The sequence below is a fragment of the Stenella coeruleoalba genome (assembly GCF_951394435.1).
Source record: "Stenella coeruleoalba genome assembly, chromosome: 5".
NCBI classification, from domain to species: Eukaryota; Metazoa; Chordata; class Mammalia; order Artiodactyla; family Delphinidae; genus Stenella; species Stenella coeruleoalba.
The window spans coordinates 16,053,803-16,066,202 of record NC_137150.1 but is presented as its reverse complement, the minus strand read 5'-3'; positions in this window follow the sequence as shown (position 1 = coordinate 16,066,202).

Here is a 12,400-nt window from a genome sequence, read left to right as displayed (position 1 = left end):
GACCTGGGTAAGGATCCTGGCTTCTTTTGCCCAGGTACCACTAACCTTCTTCAAATAGCATATGTGCAAAAATATACCTCTATTTTTCCTACAAATTAACTTTCTTTATTCAAAGCCCTCAAAAAAGGAAGGAAGGAAGGAAGGAAGGAAAGAAGGAAGGAAGGAAGGAAAGAAGGAAGGAAAAAGAAAGAAAGGGAAAAAAAGCACTCATTCTGCTTGATGTAAAAAACATAAAACCTACCTGAGTCTAGTCACTCCCAAAAAACATAGTCAATTTAGTGGTTGAGCTTTCACTGCCCAGTCCACACTGGCATCCCTTTGTGATGACTGCATTCCCAACCAGTGCTGCCTGGCAAGGACAGCTTTGCACACATTTCCTGCTACACAGCCTCTCATCTTGGCTGAAGGAACCAACTCCATGCTTACATTAATTATTCTCTCTCTCATTCACCTTGGGTACGCTTTCTCTTTTTTTTAATTTTTATTGAAATATAGTTGATTGACAATGTTGTGTTAGTTTCAGGTACGGACACTTTCTCTTGAACACAGAGAAGTCTTGGGGACTCTCGCACACCCCTCTGTGGTGCTCTGAAGCTACAACTTGTTTCCAACACTCCTCGCAGACTTCTGGATTCTAGCTTTCACACCATTGGGTGGGAGGACATCAGCAAGGCTGGCAATCACCAGAGTCCATAAGGGACTGATGATTCACAGTCCTCCTCAGCTCTTGGATCATCCTCAAGTGGTTCTGAGATGTTCTACTGCTAATCCAAAGTCCACACAGACACATCCTGGGGTGAAGATGGGAAGAAAGGCGTAGAGAACCACCAATGTCAAAATACTCTCAATTTCCCTCCTCACTTTATACAAGCTGTGTATGTGTGACGACAGAGGGTATATGGGTATATGGGTATATTGAAGTAGGCACTTTTATGTCCATTTGGGAGGCGAGGAAACTGAGGCACAGAGAGGACAATACATTGCCAAATAGAGCATATACCCTCTGTCTGGTCTGGAACAGGATGGAAGTAGGAAAAACTAGCTCTGGCTGATAACTGGTCACTTCCTAAATTAGCCTGTCAAACTTTGATGATAAGTTGTATCAAAGAGCTAAGGAGTTTCCCTCTTGATCTCTCCTCGATTTCAGACGTCCCTTCATCATATCTCTTAGACCAAAGGAACATCTCAAATTATTATTCCACCGTATTCATTTGTTAATTGGCCTAGAACCTGGTGAAGTTGTGAGGATAACCTCACTCACATTTGCAGGAGCTTTCGTAAGAGAGGAACTTTCTCAAATTCAATTATATTTGGCTTATCTTTTGGGATAAAAGCTTTGTAACTTATATATAACATAAATTCTCTGTAAAATATTTTATTACCTGCAATGAAAAATTCTCAGAACAGGAAGAAGAGATATTCTTTTCTTTTTGTGTGTGTGAGAGCTTCTTTGTATTATGTGCATTTGAGCATTAAAAGGAGAGAAAGAGAGAATACTGTACGTATAAAGTATAAAGGATATATTTCAGACATGTACAAACCAAAGAGTCTTAAAAGTTGTCTTGCTATCAAGCTGATAATTAGTTCAGAAGATGTGTACTTTTAGAAGTGAAGAAAAAATATCCTGTAGTTTTAGTATCAGCCGGAAAATGCAATTATACCACAATGATAATAGGTACTAGGTACTAAGTGTCACAGTGAACTAGGCACTGTGCTCTGCTTTTTTCTTAAAATCATTTTATTATAGTTAATTCTCACAACTAAACTATTGAAGTAGGCATTTTTATGTCCATTTGGGAGGTGAGGAAACTGAGGCACAGAGAGGACAATACATTGCCAAATAGAGCTTTAATAATTAACCAAGAATTCAAAAGAGGTCTTTCTGACTCTGGTGACCTTGAGAAAACCTTGGGATGCTCAAGAGAAATACCACTGGCCTTAGTCAATTTCAAATTCTGGTTAGCCAATTTTATAACTCTTTATTATTTTTTAAATATAAATTTGTTCACAATTATTTAAATCCACAAAAACTCTTACAGAAATTATGCAGCTGGTTTATCCAGTCAGCATTAGTTTGGGTTAAAGGACATAACAGGATGTAAAATCTGTTTTAATATCATTTTTTCTTTTTCAGGGAGAGAGCAAGTAAAATGCTTAATTATAAAGATTCATTGATTCATTTGGATCCTTGAGAACATTTTGCAATAAACCACTTCTAGTCATTTAATTGTTATCAACTGAAAAAATTACTTACAAAGAATAATAAAAGAGAAAACAGATCCATCATTAATCACTGACATATACTATTTTAAGCTCAAGGTAACATTTTTGATTTTTATATTTAACATGTGAAACTGATGTTTATAACTTTTTTCCTATAAAGTCGTTTCCTAATATTTTGGCAAATTTGGGTGAGGCAGGCTCATTTTAACCTTGAATATTTTCTAGAAGGAACTATGAAGCTGCTTCATCATGCAAAATATTTATTTGCTTCCATAAAAGATGGATAAGCTATTTCTAAAACCATATGTCCTAAAATTGGGGAAAAATAAACCTTGAAATTTATATTTGAACCATCCAAATTATTTATATTCTAACTAAGACAAAGCTCAAGCCAGTACATTTATCAGCCTGTCCTCTTCAGTAGGAATCTTGTTGGGAGTTAGATTAGGGGAGGAAGCAGCCATCTGAAACTTCCAGACCTGTCACTCATGGTAAATGCTCAGCAATGACACCCTTACAAGTGAGGAGCAGAAGCTTCATGTTTACAGATTAATTCAACTCACAATGCTAAGTTGACACGTACTTAAAGTCATTTCCCTCTCAGTTCCACATTTCATTAGGGAAAGTGAGATGTGAATATATGTTGTAGGAATAAACAGAAATGGTTCTGGGTTTTTTTTCCCCTGAGAAAAGAAGTTTAGAGGAAAAGAGAATTTGGGTACCTTCTGTTAGAACTCCACTTTATGAATTTTATACAAATGATAACATTTAATTTAGAGAGATCTTTTGTGATTTTCAGCTTCATTTTCTAGAGGAGACTATCAGAATTTCTGAGTCTCCTGAGTCTAAGACAACTTTGTGTGAAGTTTCCTCATTTAGCATCAAGGAAACAAACAAGATCAGCAGACCATGTGTCAGCATTTGTCTGCGTGTGCTGGTGTGTGTGTGTGTGTGTGTGTGTGTGTGTGTGTGTGTGTGTGTGTGTGTGTGTTTACTAGATTACTTAGATTTATAACCTCATATAATCAAAGGGGGACAGCTTTTTTTTATGTCATAGAGAAAAAATTCACACAGGCACTTCTGCCTTCTTAGAGGTGTGGCAAATTCCCACCAATAGGGGGATAGTAATCTACCAATTACTCTCTTTTCTTGAGAGAAAACTTTTGAAATATCAAACTTTTACAATAGTATGACACAAAGGCAAATGTCTTGTGGAAGTGGGACATTTTTCTTTTAGCTGTTGTTTCAGTCACGTAGAAGGTCTGAATTCTGCATCTTGATCAACCCAAGTGGAAAGACACCAATAGCCTTGGGAGATGAGATGCAAGTCAGAATCACAAGGGAGCAGGAATTACGAGCCAAGTGTGATCACAGGAACGTAAGTCCTTGCAATGCACAGAAATCTTACGGGAAGATAAGGTGAAGGAGACTGCAGGGGTAGGTAGGTGTACTCAAGTCTGTGCTATGTGTTTATGCACGTGTAATACTGTAGTAAGAGACTGACCCTATTTTTTTTTTTTTGCTGTACGCGGGCCTCTCACTGCTGTGGCCTCTCCCGTTGCAGAGCACAGGCTCCGGACGAGCAGGCTCATTGGCCATGGCTCACGGGCCCAGCCGCTCCGCGGCATGTGGGATCTTCCCGGACCGGGGCACGAACCCGTGTCCCCTGCATCGGCAGGCGGACCCTCAACCACTGCGCCACCAGGGAAGCCCTGGCCCTATTTTTTGAGATTGCCTGCTGACAGCTTCTAAGGCTCTCCCCTCTTTTTCCCCCTTTTGCCCCGCAGCTGGGCAAGCCGGCAAGCAAGGCTGGTGCTCCCTCTTGTGGGTCCTGCGGGAAGTTCAAGCCATACACAGGAATTCCCACAGCAGCCCCACCTCCTAACCCCCATAAAACTCGCAAGCTAGTCTCCTTTCCCTACACTCCCAAGTGACTTTTGGAACTGCTTGGGAGGCACCCTGCTCTCTCCCCAAAGCCTCATTATTTCACAAGTTTTTTCGATTCTCTTGGTGCTTGTGTGGCATCATCAGTCTCAACATTCAAACCAAATACCGGGTGTAGGTCCCTCTCCCTCTATCCAGTGACCAAAACACACATGAATATACATTTGAGTGTATACATATATTTAGATTTTAGATTTGGATTGAATTTATATGGAGGACATTTTCTTGTAATTCTACTATCAGAAAGAGATCTCAAAACTCATGTGAAAGGAAAGAAGAGATCTGAGTAATCAAAATAACTGTCCCATGTCCACGTTTAAGACACACATTGATGCTGTGCAGTAGAAACTAACACAACATTGTAAAGCAACTATACGCCAATAAAAATTTAAAGAAAAAGACACACATTGAGTAAATAGTAAATAGCCAAGCAACTAAACATCATTTTGGAAATTAAGGAGCTTCTGAGAAAAGAGATAATTACTTTTAAAATAGCACTTAGCACATGAGTTTTTCCCTTTCTTTTAAGTTTCAGAGGGATTTTAAAGCTCTACCCATTGCTACAAAGTGGAGTCGTAGAGGACTGAGGCAGGACTAACGTAAGTTCTTGCACTTGTGGGTCTCTAATCAGCATCGAATTGAGAACAGAAATAGACAGATGAGATAAAATCTAATGTTGATGAAATCTATACACAAAAACTGAGCTTGGCACAATTATAGATGGAAATCCTAAGGGTTACCTCTGTTAACTCTAGTGCAGGTAGCTAGATTTTATGGGCAAAGTATTATGATCAGATGCACTATGACATATAATCACACGATGGCCAAGAAAAAAGACATGTGGGTTTTGTGGGGTGATAAGCGACGAAATGCAGGGAAGTCACCTGTTTTATACAGGACAGTCAAGAAAGGTACACTTCCCATCATTTTTATGTCATCAGTATCAATGTAGTTTCTCTAGAAAAGATGAAAATTTGAAAGCCTATCCAAAGTGGCTTTTCTGGATCATTCTACTTCTAGAGAAGTCTCTGAGGTTGAGATCCTTGGATAGACAACCCAATTTGGGCTCTCAGAGAAATAACTGTTCCTTCTAAAATATAATAAAATCCTACCAGCTCTCTTAGGAGTTATTAACATTTCTTTGCTGTATAAATGTTCAGCAGAAGGAAGAACTGTACTCAGGGAATGATTCTGACAGATTACAGTCTGAGATCTTGTTAAAGGTTATTAAGCGGGCTTCTCTGGTGGCGCAGTGGTTGAGAGCCCGCCTGCCGATGCAGGGGACACGGGTTCGTGTCCCGGTCGGGGAAGATCCCACATGCCGCGGAGCGGCTGGGCCCGTGAGCCATGGCCGGTGAGCCTGCGCGTCCGGAGCCTGTGCTCCGCAACGGGAGAGGCCACAACAGTGAGAGGCCCTCGTACCGCAAACAAACACAGAAAAAGGTTATTAAGGGTTATGTCCTCTAAATGATTTATCCATCACAGTAGAAACAGAAATACCAAACAGCCTGAATAAGAATTAGCCCTGCCATTTTAATCAGGTGAGCATTGGATATTTTAAAAGCCCAAACAGACAATAACTACAATAGAGGAGGCATGCAAAGCATTTTAAAATAATAAAATCATTGTGTCATTCAAAAATCTCAGCCTTAATTATATTTAGTTAACCCACTTAGTCTCTACATACCCTAAATATTCTTTCTGCCATCTCTCAGTGAATAAAAGAAATTAAAACCATTCTAGCTACTGAGTGTGATGTATTTTGAAAATTATACTGTTCTTGACGGTAACAAATGCAGTAACTTCAGTTATACCAAGAGAAAGATTGTGATTGTGTGAGAAGGACCTAATGGCTTACAATGCACCTGCAGCAATCAACAGACTGAAAAAACAGGAGAACAGAATGTGTTTCATTGGGCCTGTCCTTAAACGAAATCATGAAATGAGGAACAATTGATTATCAAGACCTCTACAAAACAAACTTCTTCTGAAGAGGAAGTGTTAATATCATATAATTGTGCCTGTATCAGTGTTAGATGAAAAAGTAATAATCCACCGTGCATACCTCGTTTGAAGATAGAACATACAGGTAATGAGCAGAGACAAAAATCAAGGCTGTAGCTAATTGTGTTAAGAGGCTGGAGCCAAAAAGTACAGAAGAGTACTTTTCAAGGAGGTAATTAGGCTTGTGGGAGTCTGAATCCAATCTTGATAATGGTATGACGTTCTTTCTTCTTTTCCTCAATCAGTTATTTAAACCTGTTTCAGGAATTTACACTATGAATATAGTCAAGGTACAGAGATTTTGGAGGACATGGAATTGTCCAGAGATGTGCTAAGAGTAAGTTAGTCTACACTGGAAAGTTTCCAATGTGTAAGTACTTGTTAGAAGTTCTAAAATGGATTATTTTCTTCCAATTAAAGTCTTGGCAAGAATTAACTAGTTTAGCAACTCTCAGGAGTGACAGAGCCTGGAGCAAATCATTTGCAGACATTGGACACCTACATATCCAAATCAAACCTTGGAAACCAAACACAAAAATAACATCTATTGAGCATCTATTATGTACCAAGCACTCTGTCTGGTCCATTACATATACAGTCCCACTGAATCCAAGGAAAGCTGTATGAAGATAATTTCTAAAGAAGAGGACATCGTGACTCTGGGAGCTTAAATAACTTCCTACGGTCACTCAGGGGGTTAGTGGGAGACTGAGGATTAATGGAAGACCCAGCTCTCACACCATCACTGTGCCTTTTGTCATTTCACATGGATGAAGATGAAAATAGCTCTATAATTCCCGCTCTTCAGTCATGTTGAAAGCTAAACTTTATACCATTTGGGGGGTGTTTTTTGGTCACAAGACTAAAGCTAAAGGTCAGAAATATGACAGTATGAATCAGGTCATTCTCTGACAGCTCCCATGTGACAAGTTGTTTTTATAAACACTTCCTGTGTTTGGTGGCTTGCAGTGGTTAAAGCGTGTGGGGTGCGGGCTCTAGTTTGGGCTTCAGCTCTAACAAGCTGTCTGACCTTTGCAATTTACCGTTCTCTCCAATCACCTCTAACCTGGTAATAATAACGGTTCCTACTTCACAGGACTGACAAAAAGAATTATACGAGGTAGTGAGTGTAAACTGTCATCTCTACTATGTGCTCAACTTATGTTCAGTAACTAGAAGTAAAAAGCTAGTTTCTATGAGCAAAACAAGTAGGATTGCTGAACAGAAGATTACAAGGGCTTTAAAAAGTTGATCACTTAATTATTCAAAAATGATTACAAATACTTCTTCGTTGCTTAAGCACTAGAGAAACCTATAAAGAGCTCATTCCTAAGGACTAAGAATATAAAAAGACAATTTTCAAAAGACAATATAAAAAAGGAATGAAAAACATTTAAACCTAATTAGTGAGGCTTCCGGGAAGATGGCAGAAGAGTAAGACGCGGAGATCACCTTCCTCCCCACACATACACCAGAAATACATCTACATGTGGAACAACTCCTACAGAACACCTACTGAACGCTGGCAGAAGACCTCAGACCTCCCAAAAGGCAAGAAACTCCCCACGTACCTGGGTAGGGCAAAAGAAAAAAGAATAAACAGAGACAAAAGAATAGGGACGGGACCTGCACCTCTGGGAGGGAGCTGTGAAGGAGGAAAGGTTCCCACACATAAGGAAGCCCCTTCGCGGGTGGAGACTGCGGGTGGCAGACGGGGGAAGCTTCGGAGCCGCGGAAGAGAGCACAGCAACAGGGGTGCAGAGGGGAAAGCGGGGAGATTCCCGCACAGAGGATCGGTGCCGACCGGCACTCACCAGCCCGAGAGGCTTGTCTGCTCACCCGCCGGGGCGGGCGGGGCTGGGAGCTGAGGCTCGGGTTTTGGTCGGAGCGCTGGGAGAGGACTGGGGTTGGCGGCGTGAACACAGCCTGAAGGGGGTTAGTGCACCATGGCTAGCCGGGAGGGAGTCCGGGGAAAACTCTGCACCTGCCGAAGACGCAAGAGACTTTTTCTTACCGCTTTGTTTCCTGGTGCGCGAGGAGAGGGGATTAAGAGCGCTGCTTAAAGGAGCTCCAGAGACGGGCGCGAGCCGCGGCTAAAAGCGCGGACCCCAGAGACGGGCATGAGACGCTAAGGCTGCTGCTGCCGCCACCAAGAAGCCTGTGTGCGAGCACAGGTCACTATCCACACCTCCCTTCCGGGAGCCTGTGCAGCCCGCCACTGCCAGGTTCCCGGGATCCAGGGACAACTTCCCCGGGAGAACGCACGGCGCGCCTCAGGCTGCTGCAACGTCATGGCGGCCTCAGCCGCCGCAGGCCCGCCCCGCACTCCATGCCCCTCCCTCCCCCGCGGCCTGAGTGAGCCAGAGGCCCCGGATCAGCGGCTCCTTTAACCCCTTCCTGTCTGAGCGAAGAACAGACGCCCTCCGGCGACCTACACGCAGAGGCTGGGCCAAATCCAAAGCTGAGCCGCGGGAGCTGTGCGAACAAAGAAGAGAAAGGGAAATCTCTCCCAGCAGCCTCAGAAGCAGCGGATTAAAGCTCCACAATCAACTTGATGTACCCTGCATGTGTGGAATACATGAATAGACAACGAATCATCCCAAATTAAGGAGGTGGACTTGAGAGCAAGATTTATTATTTTTTCCCCTCTTCCTCTTTTTGTGAGTGTGTATGTGTATGCTTCTGTGTGAGATTTTGTCTGTATAGCTTTGCTTGCGCCATTTGTCCGAGGGTTCTATCCGTCCGATTTTTGTTTTTAATTTTTTTCTTTTTTTCTCTTAATAATTATTTTTTTATTTTACTAACTTTCTTATATTTTATCTTACTTTATTTTACTTTACTTTATCTCCTTTCTTTTTTTCCTTCCTTCCCTCCTTCCTTCCTTCCTCCCTCCCTCCCTGCATTCTTTGTTCTTTCTTTCTTTCTTTCTCTGTTTCTACTTCTACTAATTCTTTCTTTCTACTTTTTCTCCCTTTTATTCTGAGCCGTGTGGATGAAAGGCTCTTGGTGCTGCAGCCAGGAGTCAGTGCTGTGCCTCTGAGGTGGGAGAGCCAACTTCAGGACACTGGTCAACAAGAGACCTCCCAGCTCCACATAATATCAAACGGCGAAAATCTCCCAGAGATCTCCATCTCGACGCCAGCACCCAGCTTCACTCAACGACCAGCAAGCTACAGTGCTGGACATCCTATGCCAAACAACTAGCAAGACAGGAACACAACCCCACCCATTAGCAGAGAGGCTGCCTAAAATCATAACAAGTCCACACACCCCAAAACACACCACCAGACGTGGACCTGCCCACCAGAGAGACAAGATCCAGCCTCATCCACCAGAACACAGGCACTAGTCCCCTCCACCAGGAAGCCTACACAACCCACTGAACCAACCTTAGCCACTGGGGACAGACACCAAAAACAACGGGAACTACGAACCTGCAGCCTGCAAAAAGGAGACCCCAAACACAGTAAGATAAGCAAAATGAGAAGACAGAAGAACACACAGCAGATGAAGGAGCAAGATAAAAACCCACCAGACCTAACAAATGAAGAGGAAATAGGCAGTCTACCTGAAAAACAATTCAGAATAATGATAGTAAAGATGATGCAAAATCTTGGAAATAGAATAGACAAAATGCAAGAAACATTTAACAAGGACCTAGAAGAACTAAAGATGAAACAAACAATGATGAACAACACAATAAATGAAATGAAAAATACTCTAGATGGGATCAATAGCAGGATAACTGAGGCAGAAGAACGGATAAGTGACCTGGAAGATAAAATAGTGGAAATAACTACTGCAGAGCAGAATAAAGAAAAAAGAATGAAAAGAACTGAGGACAGTCTCAGAGACCTCTGGGACAACATTAAACACACCAGCATTCGAATTAGAGGGGTTCCAGAGGAGAAGAGAAAAAGAAAGGGACTGAGAATATATTTGAAGAGATTATAGTTGAAAACTTCCCTAATATGGGAATGGAAATAGTTAATCAAGTCCAGGAAGCACAGAGAGTCCCATACAGGACAAATCCAAGGAGAAATACGCTAAGACACATATTAATCAAGCTGTCAAAAATTAAATACAAAGAAAACATATTAAAAGCAGCAAGGGAAAAACAACAATAACACAGAAGGGAATCCCCATAAGGTTAACAGCTGATCTTTCAGCAGAAACTCTGCAAGCCAGAAGGGACTGGCAGGACATACTGAAAGTGATGAAGGAGAAAAACCTGCAACCAGGATGACTCTACCCAGCAAGGATCTCATTCAGAGTTGATGGAGAAATTAAAACCTTTACAGACAAGCAAAAGCTCAGAGTGTTCAGCACCACCAAACCAGCTCTACAACAACTGCTAAAGGAACTTCTCTAGGCAAGAAACACAAGAGAAGGAAAAGACCTACAATAACGAACCAAAAACAATTAAGAAAATGGGAATAGGAACATACATATCAATAATTACCTTAAATGTAAATGGACTAAATGCTCCCACCAAAAGACACAGATTGGCTGAATGGATACAAAAACAAGACCCATATATTTGCTATCTACAAGAGACCCACTTCAGACCTAGAGACATATACAGACTGAAAGTAAGGGGATGGAAGAAGATATTCCAATCAAATGGAAACCAAAAGAAAGCTGGAGTAGCAATTCTCATATCAGACAAAATAGACTTTAAAATAACGACTATTAGGAGAGACTAAGAAGGACACTGCATAATGATCAAGGGATCGATCCAAGAAGAAGATATAACAATTGTAAATATTTATGCACCCAACATAGGAGCACCTCAATACATAAGGCAAATACTAACAGCCATAAAAGGGGAAATCCACAGTAACACATTCATAGTAGGGGACTTTAACACCCCACTTTCACCAATGGACAGATCATCCAAAATGAAAATAAATAAGGACACACAAGCTTTAAATGATACATTAAACAAGATGGACTTAATTGATATTTATAGGACATTCCATCCAAAAACAACAGAATACATATTTTTCTCACATGCTCATGGAACATTCTCCAGGATAGATCATATCTTGGGTCAAAATCAAGCCTTGGTAAATTTAAGAAAATTGAAATTGTATCAAGTATATTTTCCGACCACAACGCTATGAGACTAGATATCAATTACAGGAAAAGATTTGTAAAAAATACCAACACATGGAGGCTAAACAATACACTACTTAATAACGAACTGATCAGTGAAGAAATCAAAGAGGAAATAAGAAAATACCTAGAAACAAATGACAATGGAGACACGACGACCCAAAACCTATGGGATGCAGCAAAAGCAGTTGTAAGAGGGAAGTTTATAGCAATACAATCCGACCTCAAGAAACAGGAAACATCTCGAATAAACAACCTAACCTTGCACCTAAAGCAATTAGAGAAAGAAGAACAAAAAACCCCAAAGTTAGCAGAAGGAAAGAAATCATAAAAATCAGATCAGAAATGAAGGAAACGATAGCAAAGATCAATAAAACTAAAAGATGGTTCTTTGTGAAGATAAACAAAATTGATAAACCATTAGCCAGACTCATCAAGAAAAAAAGGGAGAAGACTCAAATCAATAGAATTAGAAATGAAAACGGAGAAGTAACAACCGACACTGTAGAAATACAAAAGATCATGAGAGATTACTACAAGCAACTCTATGCCAATAAAATGGACAACCTGGAAGAAATGGACAAATGCTTCTAAATGCACAACCTGCCAAGACTGAATCAGGAAGAAACAGAAAATATGAACAGACCAATCACAAGCACTGAAATTGAAACTGTGATTTAAAATCTTCCAAAAAACAAAAGCCCAGGACCAGATGGCTTCACAGGCGAAGTCTATCAAACATTTAGAGAAGAGCTAACACCTGTCCTTCTCAAACTCTTCCAAAATATAGCAGAGGAAGGAACACTCCCAAACTCCTTCTACGAGGCCACCATCACCCTGATACCAAAACCAGACAAGGATGTCACAAAGAAAGAAAACTATAGGCCAACATCACTGATGAACATAGACGCAAAAATCCTCCACAAAATACTAGCAAACAGAATCCAATAGCACATTAAACGGATCATACACCATGATCAAGTGGGGTTTATTCCAGAAATGCAAGGATTCTTCAATATACGCCAGTCAATCAACGTGATACACCATATTAACAAATTGAAGGAGAAAAACCATATGATCATCTCAATAGATGCAGAGAAAGCTTTCGACA